The sequence below is a fragment of the Rousettus aegyptiacus genome, unplaced genomic scaffold, assembly GCF_014176215.1.
Source record: "Rousettus aegyptiacus isolate mRouAeg1 unplaced genomic scaffold, mRouAeg1.p scaffold_m13_p_4, whole genome shotgun sequence".
NCBI lineage: Eukaryota > Metazoa > Chordata > Mammalia > Chiroptera > Pteropodidae > Rousettus > Rousettus aegyptiacus.
Window position 1 is genome coordinate 157,870,290 of NW_023416307.1, and position 9,697 is coordinate 157,879,986.

Below are 9,697 nucleotides of genomic sequence, written 5' to 3' on the forward strand. Positions count from 1 at the left end.
ATAGAGAGGTAGTAAGTTGTAGAGCTGCTTCTTTGGGCTTCTCCTCTCATGCTAAAATATCCTCTGAGGTGTTTTTCAAGGCCTTAAATTTCATATAATGTTTGCAGCGGGATCCAAAGAAAATATTTAGATCGATTTACCAAGAGTGGTCCAATTTGTACAATATTGAAAATATAATAGTGAAGAAAGTCATTCATTACATGACGGCCACAAAAAGTATGAGAATGACTTATTTTTTCCTTGTCTAAGAGTCTTGTTATTAATAATTTCCAGTATGGAAAGCCCTTAGTGTTAAGAAAGTCAATGATAGGAGAGTTTTCTTCTTTAATTCTTTATTCAGGATCGCAAGAGACAAATCCTTAATATATATTTTCAGCCCTGAGACTGAACAAGTTATTGGTTTAATTATAGAAAGCTAAACTTTCATCTTTCTTTAATTGAGCATGGATAATTTGTACCTGTGATCAGTAGCCAGAATGTCATAAAATCATTTATGGAGTCTCATACTCCTGAACTGTAGTAAAAATACCAGTTATTTTGTTAGGCCGGCACAGCCATCATTTTGTGCATCCGCTTCAGTTTGTTGGTAATTATCGTCAGCCCTTTATGTGGTTTGGTAAGTGCCACGAGAAGTGCTGTTCCCTTTCTGGCGACAGCCAGCACATTTAGGAAGAGCTGGCCAGTGAGGAGACAGATGCTCGCTTCATGGGCCCGCAGTTTGAGTGACAATCAGAGATCAACAGATCATTATTTTTCACAGCAAGGAGAGGGGAGAGGAACCAGAAACCCTGAACGAAATGTCAGCTCTCGGAAGCTGCGGCCGCGTATTCTAGCATAAGGCGAGGGCACTTTAATTTTATGTATTCCCTGCAGTCACACTCTAAGAAGACAAGGCTATCATTACAGGTTCCGTCTACGCAGCGAACTCATAGCCCTTAGTGAGAAAGCACCCTCGAGGCCAGAATGACTATCGTGCCTGTTTCTGCCATAAATATCTGGTAGAAAAGAGGGCCGGCCCACTGATTTATTGCAGCCTCGGAGAGAGTGTGCAGCCCACGTGCCTAGGAACCGTTGTGATCTAGTCTGAAAGAAGATGAACTTGATTATGCCGCCAGCATAAGAATAGTCTCTATAAACTCGAGGGCAAAATTGATGGGCTGGTCGATTTTTCATCCCTTTGAGGCAGAATTACTTTTTTTTTTTTTTTAAAGTAAGAATAGTTTACAAATTTAGAGTAGAAAGAAAGACATGATTCGAATAGAATATGTTTTCCCTGAGGTGCTCAGAATGTGCTTTAATGTTATTCTTCAACCCAAATTGCACAGAGGACAGGTCAACGGAGACAGGGAAAAGAGAGGCCGGGAGAACAGGAGCTAAGGGGAGGGCTCGGCAGCTTTTACGCCAATGAAGAAGAGTGGAGGCAGGTGCAGCTCCGGTGAGCCCGTGCCCGAGAGCGAGGCGGCCCGCGGCTGCCTGCCTGCGGAAGGAGTCTGGGCCAGCGAGGGTGGGGCGAGAGGGGCGTTGCTGGCGAGGTGGCAAGTTTCCTTGACAGCCTGGGAACTGGTTAGGAGAAGTGGAGCTCACAGGTCAGGAGCCCAGCAGGAGAGAGAGGGCTCGCTCCCCTGGGGCCGTGTGGGGAATTGCAGGGAGGCGCTGTCTGGAGGTGAGCCGGTGGGGCAGGCGGGGCGTCAGGGAGGCGGGGCGTCAGGGAGGCGGGGCGTCAGGGAGGCGGGCCTCAGCAGGATGCTGCCGTACCTACCTCCTCGGTGAGCTCCGGGTCTGGTGTGACTGGGGCCCGTGGGACCTGTCGCTGTGGAAGGAGGCTGTGGCCCTGAGCCGAGGTCGTAGCAGGGCCAGCCATTGCCAGAGCTGCAGAGCTGAGGTGGGGAGCGGACGGCCGAGGAAAGACCCCGGCCGTCTCCCTCCCCACCGCCGGTCTGGCTAGGGGCCAGTCCCGCCTGAAGTCAGAGGGGACAGGAGCTCGTGGTTTGGGGGAGTCTGTAGGGAGAGCACAAACCAAACAGCACGGGGGGACCAGGCTGTCAGCGAGGCCTGCGTTCGGGGCTTGCCTTGGGGACCCGTTTTCGAGGGACTTAGCAAGTAGCTTAATTCTTTTTTTTTTTTAACACCTACAGCACCCGATCTTCCTAGGTGGTCTCCCATCCAAGTACTAACCAGGCCCGACCCTGCTTCGCTTCCCAGATCGGCCGGGATCGGCGTGTTCATGGGGGCGTGGCCGCAGACCATCCTTTTCTGCTGCTTTTTTCTCCCCGTTGGTCAAGGGGGGTAATAACTCTTGCTCGCTTCCTGGAGTTGTTATAACGATCAGGCGACAGGCATTCTTGTTTCATTAATTCATATTTATGTTGCACCTAGTAATTTCCAAATCTTTCTCATGTCTCTCACCTCATTTGCTTCTCAAAACCAGCCTGTGGGGGAGCAGGGTTAAGTTTTCATTCCTACTCCACAGCCGAGATGATTGATGTGGATAAATTGAGTGGTTTCTTTAAGGCCACAAGGCTAATAGATCTTTTGACTCGAACTTAACTGTAATTTTCTCTTACCACACTTAAATGCAATTTAATTCAACGTTTCAGGCAGTTTGGAGGGACGGCTACTGCCCGGGACCGGTCCTTTCCTGTGGTCTGGAAGCGCAGCGTCCACGACTCGGGCCTCCTTCCTCACCTGAGCTCCTGGGAGCAAGACTGCGAGGGACGGTGGGTAGTGTGCCTAACGCTGTGACGGCTGCGATGTCGCTGGGCGACAGGAGGTGTCCAGCTCCGTTTCGGCCTTGTGGGGCCCCCCTCGGGGAGCCAGCTCAGGAACTCGTGAGAAATACAGACCCCTGGGCTTCTGCAAAGTCACAGCCTTCGGAGTGCGGCCCAGGAACCTGTACCCCAAATCGTTTCGGTGCAGGTAGTTGGCTAATCATACTTCGAGGGATTAAAATTTGGATTAGGAACTTCTGTGGTGTCGACCCGTGGAAAACTGCTTCTATGCGTTTCTCATGGGATGTGACGAGTGACCTAAAATTGCATTCTGCCTGGGAAAAGAAGAATCAGGTCATCCTTTAAGACTTTGGTCAAAAGAGGCCGCACGTTTGTTCCCATTTCTGCGCCCTACATCCGTCCACCGGAAATCCGTTTCGCGTTCCCAAGCTGCCGAGGACGGGGGTCAGTCTCCTTCCTTAACACTCACAGCGCAGGGCTCCCCGCAGGTAGGCGGTCGGGGCTGTCGTAGGCAGCACAGCTGTCTTCCTTCCGTCTCTTAAGCAACCGCCGCTCTAATGCTCCTGTGAGGCCCTCTCTGCTCCATCGCATCGCTCTAGGCAGTGGTAGAGAGAGAGGGCCCCCCAGGCATCAGCGTGCACTAGAGGGGTGCCCCGCTGAGCCGTGTTTCCGCCTTTCGAGACAGTGTGGATATTCCTGCCCCCCCTCACCCCGCCCAACTTAGAAACGTCTCATGTCCTCGGCGACTTCTGCGTAACACAAATCTCTCACGGCAGAAGTCGGTATAAGATGAATGAACTTTTCTTCTCAGAGTTCCAGTTTCTTCGTGTGAAAATGGGACAATCTGATCGACTTCGAAGGATAGCGGTGAGGGCCAGACGAAATAATTTGCTCCACAGGAAGCGTTTCATAGGACACCGGCCCCGCAGGAGGGCCTCAGAAGTGGTTAACCGTGGTCCCCGGCAGGTGCTCTGCTGCCGTCGGCTTCCTCCTCGGCATCGGCAGCAGCTTTCGGCTGTTGGATTATAGTGTTAACTTTGTGCCGAGCACATGCCAAGCACCTGACATTCTGAATCGCGTTTCCACTGCTGTCATATCGAATCACCCCACGCTTAGCAGCTTCACACGACACATCATTTCTCTCCTGGTCTGTAGGCCAGAGTCTAACGTGGGCTCACTGGGCCAGAAGCCAGGAGTCGCGGGGCTGACTTCCCTCTGGGCGCTCTAGGGGAGATCCCGCTTCCTGCTCGTTCGAGTTAGGTTCCGGGCAGGATCCACTTCCCGGGCCCACCTCGCTGCTGGCTTGTAGCTGAGGGCTGTTCTTAGACGCTGGAGGCCGGCCGCGTTCCTTGGCTGTGGCCGCCGTCCGCCACCTTCAAAGACAGCAGCGGCGGATTAAGTCCCTTTCGCACCGTGGGGCTCTCCTGCCGCTTCCTCTGGGACCAGCTTCTTGCCTTCCTCTTCCACTGTTAAGGGCCCTCGTGATTAGATTGAGCCCGCTCAGGAAATCCAAGGCGGTTTTCCTAGTTTAAGGCCTGCAACCTTACTTCCATTTGCAACATGCCTTTTGCCGCAGGATGCGGCAGATTCACAGGTTCTGTGCATTAGGACGTGGACGTTCAGGGTCGGGGGCCACACGATCCATTGTCTCACTGAATTATCCGAACATCTCTGTGAGGCAGATTTCATTATCCCTGTTTTACTGATGGGAAAAGAGAGGCTTAACGAGGTTAAACGAGGTGTTAAACCCAGGCAGTTTGAGTTCCAGCCCTGGACCCTGAGCTATGGCCCTGGACCCTGAGCTACGATGCAGCAGCAGGATGTTCATTCTTCAGCTTCACAAACTTGGCCTCAGGGTAGAATTAAGCCAGGTCAGTCGGGGGCCACTCGGCTGGCAGCCCGAGGACCCGTGCTGCTTCCTGCCTCGTTAGGAGGCGGCAGTGACCTGGCAGGACTGTGCGGCCTCGAAAGAGCCGTTGCATCATGGCTCCGCCCGGCACTGAGTAAGGGCCCCGGGGTAGATGGCAGATGCTCGCTGATCTTCAGTCCACTCAGCTCTGCAGCGGGCACGGTCGGCCTCCCGCTCAGGTCGTGGCAGACGTGTGGATGGCGCTTGGCACGCAGTGACAATCCAATTGCACGGCAGCCGCTCCTGCCGGTGAGCGCGCCGTCCAGCACGCCAGCCGCCTCTCCGCACGAGACCCCGGGCCAGGCAGGTTTCGGGTCTGGTGAAATCGCAGCTGGCTTGGGGAGGATCGTCTTAGTGGCCCTCAGCCATTTTTTAATGTGACCATAGGGGAGATTCATCTGATAAATCAACATCAGCTTCATGAGTGGGGGTGGTGGGGCGCTCAGAGAGGTGGCCTGGACCCGAGAAACACAGCGGAGGGCCCCGGGATGCCCCAGAAGGTTCCGGTCACCTACCTGAGGATGCGGCTTGTGAATGAGCTCTGTGCTCACCCCACTGTTTCCCCGTACTAGCTGCTGGTGAACGTGGTTTCTCGCAATCTCTTCTGCTGTTTACAAGCCCCATCCTGCGAGACGAGAGTCCCAAGGCAGTCCTGAGGACTGGGGGGAGTGGGGTGTCGAGGACGTGGGCGAATGCTGAAGGTCGTTCTCCGCGCTGCGCTGTGCGTGTCGGAGCAGACCACGGAACCGCACGTTGGTGGGCAGCTCTTCGAGCCTGACCCCTGAGTAAACACTGACGTACCCCAGAAACGGAGTTCCGTTCAGAATGACTTGTGGCCCACGGGACTATGAGGCGATGTGAGTTACCTTAGGCAGGAAGGGCAGGCAGCGAACGGGCTTAGGGGATGAGACCAGGCAGCCGCGCAGGACTGCAGTGACGTCCTAGGCCTCTCGCTTCCTTCCAAGGGGACTCCCGGGGCGCGTCGGGGGGCGCTCTGCCCCAGCGTCTGCTGGCACGGAACGGCGAGCTGCGGAAAGCCGCGGTCCCTGCCCCCTGCCGAGGTTCGCGTGGACCTCTCCCCGCGGCATCTCCCCTTCAAGGGAAGCGTGCAGGGACACAAGGACGCTTAGTAATAAGTAGCGACGTCTCCTCTCTCGTGGCGCCTGCTTCTCAGTGGACTTGAACGAACGCACAGCCGTTTCAGATGTTTGGGCCTCCCAGGCAGAAGCGATGGTCGAGTCGGGCACCCTCGACTTGAATATGTGCATCAAAATGAGCCCCAGGAACCTCTCCTGATGGCGGAGTGGCATAACGTTCGAGCTCTGGAGTCAGGGACCAGCCTGTCCCGAAATCCCACCTGGGCCACCGAGTGGCTGTGAGAGCGGGAAAGTAGCTTCCTCTAAACCTTGGGTCCCACGTTGTAAAGGTGACAGTGATAACAGTGCCCGTCTCATCTAACGGTCTTGTCATAAAGACGCAGTTGGAACCCCCCACACCACGTAACTGTGTGGCCCCCGCCAGCGCCCTGTCATGGTACCTCCTCTGCGTCTTCGCACCTCTGCCATTCGGAGTCCGTGAGCCCGTTAACGTCAGCGAGTTTCGAGAAGACCGCTCTAGCCTCTCCTTCTCGGCGGCTGGTGTTTGAGAAAAGGTCAGCCTTCACTCCAGGAGGCAGCTTTAGCTCGACGCCGCGGGGCGATCCCCCACACCGTGTTTCGAGCCAAGGAGAGATGTCGCAGCTGTTGACAAGGTCCGTCGGTGTCTCGTGGCTCGGTCACCAGGGACGGCGAGCTCAGAACACCACGGGCAGCTGCTCCCGCCCCCGGCCTGGTGCCAGACCCGGCAAGGAACAAGGCGTGTCCAGCCGGACCACAGGCGCAGCGGCTACGGGGGGCCGGGGCTGCTCCAGAGCCGCCCGCACAGCTGTGGAGCATGAAGGTCGGCCAGACACGCGAGGTGTCGCCTCTATTGCTCCTGAAGGAAAACGGAAGAAAAAGGCATTTGAGAAAAGTTCGTATCGGCTTCAGCTCTTCAAGATGGTCAGCTGAGTTCTGTGCAACGACAGGGTTAGACCGAATGTGCGTCCAAACTCTGCCCTGACAGGCGGCCGCTCAGAACCCGGGAGGGCAGGGTGTCGGCCGGGGGCCGGGGCGTCTGGGCTCGAGCTTCTGCCGCGGGGCGCTGCCGGCCTCTGCCTCGCAGTGACAGGGGGCGGAAGCCATGCGAAAACCCAGTGCGGTGAGTCACTCGATAATACAGGTTCGAAAAGTGATACGAAGCCACAACACGTAACTCAGCCTTTCCGCTGTGATCTTCTCCATGTCCCGATTGGGCGGGAGTGAGCGTAGGACTTTAGCACCGTGGGAACGGTTTTTCCAGAAGCAAGTCAGGGAAAGGACGCAAGGCTTCTTACACATTTCGGCCTCTGTTTGGCTTTTGAAACTGGTAACATTTGTGTTTTCTTGAACCCCTCTGATGCCGCTGTCCTGAGTCCAATGTCACAGTCCTGAGTCTTCATGGAGTGGCTCCAGGTTCACAAAGGATTTCACGTCTGCCTGCCCAGAGCGGCGACCCAGAGTTGGGGTCCCCGGTTCTTTGGGTGGGAGTTCTGATTTGAGGGGGGGTCTCTCAAGGTCTCCGAGGACAAACCGCTTCTCCTCAGTCCCCTCCAGTCCCTTTGGTTCCGTCTCCCCATCCCTCGGGGGCTGCGTGCGAGTACGAGGAGCCCGGCGTCCGTCTGGGCTCTGCCTCCGGGTACGGGACCCCAAGCAGGCCGCTTCGACGGGCCGCGCCTCCGCTCGCTCGCCAGGGGGGACGATGGCAAGGCCCGAACCACAGTGGAGACCTCTGAGTGAGACAACGAACCTAAAGCGGCCTGCGAACTGCGGAGCGTTCCGCGAATGTGGGGAAGGGGTGTCGCCGAGCCCGGGAGTGACGTCCTGACACCCGTCCTCGAGAAGCAGTAAAGCTGGGGTGCTAACCTAGGGTCCCTCCGGAGAGCCCCTCTTCTGGCTTCACGAGGCAGTGACTGAGGAAAAGGTGAGGCCCTGTGCGCACCCCACGGGTACAGCGATTCCCGCCACCCCCTTGTCCTCCCCCCTCTACCCAACCCTGTGGCACCCTGTCCCCTCCTGCATGTCACCGGTGGACGCTGCGTCCTGGCTCCACCTGGATCAGGGCTGGGGACGAGCAGCGCCGCCCTGTGTCCTGAGTGCAGGGTGAGGGGCCTCGGCCTGACATTCTCAGCTCTGGCGTTAGGAACGTTCTCTGGGCTGGTTCACTCGCTGGCGTCTGGTCGCCCTGGGAGACGAGGCAAACTCTTTTCTCATTATGTTGCACCTCGAACGCTGTCTCGGAGCTCACCAGCTTAGTTTCCCTCCCTCCCTTTCCTTCTTAAATATTAGGACGATAGCATTTGATTTAGGGTAACTTACTAATTTGGGTACCACTAAGTGGTCGGATTCGTCTAAGTATTAATATTAACCTCTGAGACTTTTGGGTGTCGAGACCTTATTCACGCCCCTCATCTTTTTATTCCCCAGAACCTAGTACAGTCTTGTAGACAATAGGTGCCTAATAAGTGTCCACCGAATGAACAGTGAATAGTAATCACCTGTACTTCTGAGGATCTAAAATGTGCTGGGAACCCTTTAGAGACGCTGTCATTTAATCCTCACAGTGGCCTTATGGGGCAGACAACATCCCCATTTCACAGGCGAGGGACCCGAATGGCAGAGCCTGTGAGAGGTGTACCCCAGGTCGCGCGGCGGCAAGATGTATGGGCTGAAGATGGGGTTCGCGCAGCCCCCCGTGCCCGCATGTGTCGTGCGGTGTCCGCACCGCGAAGGCCTGCCCTCCGGCGTGAGCATAAGCAGACCCTCGGGCAACGCAGCGTCTGAGGGGGTGAGACGGCGCGGCTGCGGCTGTACCAACCTGTACGGGAGGCAGAGAAAGGGTCCGAGGCGGAGGTGAGCTCATCGTCTCTCCCGTAAAGCACATTCCGCTATTAAATCCCTACTCGACTTTTACAAAACAACCCGTCCTTAATACTAGATACTTAAAAGCCAGGCACTGTGATTAGCGCTTCTATACACTAGTACAAGCACCCCATGAAGTAGGCATTATTTTCCCCTCTTCTTTAGAGCAGAAACACGGCACAGAGAGAGTAAGCGCCTTGTCCGCGGCCACACGGCAGCTCCAGGCTTGGACGCCCGTCTTCCGTCTGAGTCCAGAGCGCGGTCTCCTAACCGTTTCGCGACCCTGCCTTCCCCTTGTTCTCCCTCGTGGTCGGGAGCAGCCGTCGCGTATCTGTTCGTGACGGCTGACAGTCCCCGCCAGGCCGTACTCTCCCCGGGAGTCGGGCGCCCTGTCTTGGACGTCCGTGTCGCCCACGCTGTTCGGCTCGTGCTGATGCGCGCTCGTCTGGTGCCCGTCTCAGGCTCAGCCGGCGGCTCAGCCAGCCGCCCTGCACCCCTAAGAACTAAGGGGAGGCTCGTCCACGCCCCAGTCGTCCTCGGCATCATCACGGCCGTGCTGCAGCAGGCGCTTCGTGTCCCGTGCCGGGGTCCTGGGGTCCACCCCCGGTTTCAGCTGCACTGTGCTGGACAGTTCCCGGCAGGGCGACCGCGCCTCCCTCGAGGGCCTTCCACTCTTCTCGTGGCTTTTCCTGAAGCCCCCGGAGCTCTTTGTGCGTGTTTCGGGCGGCACAGAATGGCAGGGGAGTCAGTGCCCCCGGCAGAACTCCGCCGAGGGAAGACGAGACGTTCCCGCTGCCTCGGGTTCTTAGGTGCCTCGGGCGCGGTCTTTCGAGAGTCAGCCCGCAGCTGCCGCCCGCCGCCCCAGTGGCGACCGGCACCCTTGCGTTTTTCCTACTCCTCCGCCTCACTCGCCCCATTCCCGGGGATGTCCCCAGCATGACCGTGCCTGCTCCCACGTCCTCGTCTGTGCGTGTGGGGGGGGGGAGGGGCGTCGTGGGGAAGGGAAAAGTCAAATAAGGGGCGATGCCCGATTGTTAATGACTCGACGCCAGAGGCCACGGGCACGTCGCGTAACGCGGTTG

General features: G+C 56.9%; 1 pseudogene; it reads right to left on the minus strand.

Annotated features, from left to right (window-relative positions):
- Positions 1 to 2,126: 2,126 nt before the first annotated feature.
- On the minus strand, positions 2,127 to 2,244 carry LOC118602081 (annotated as a pseudogene).
- Positions 2,245 to 9,697: the final 7,453 nt, after the last annotated feature.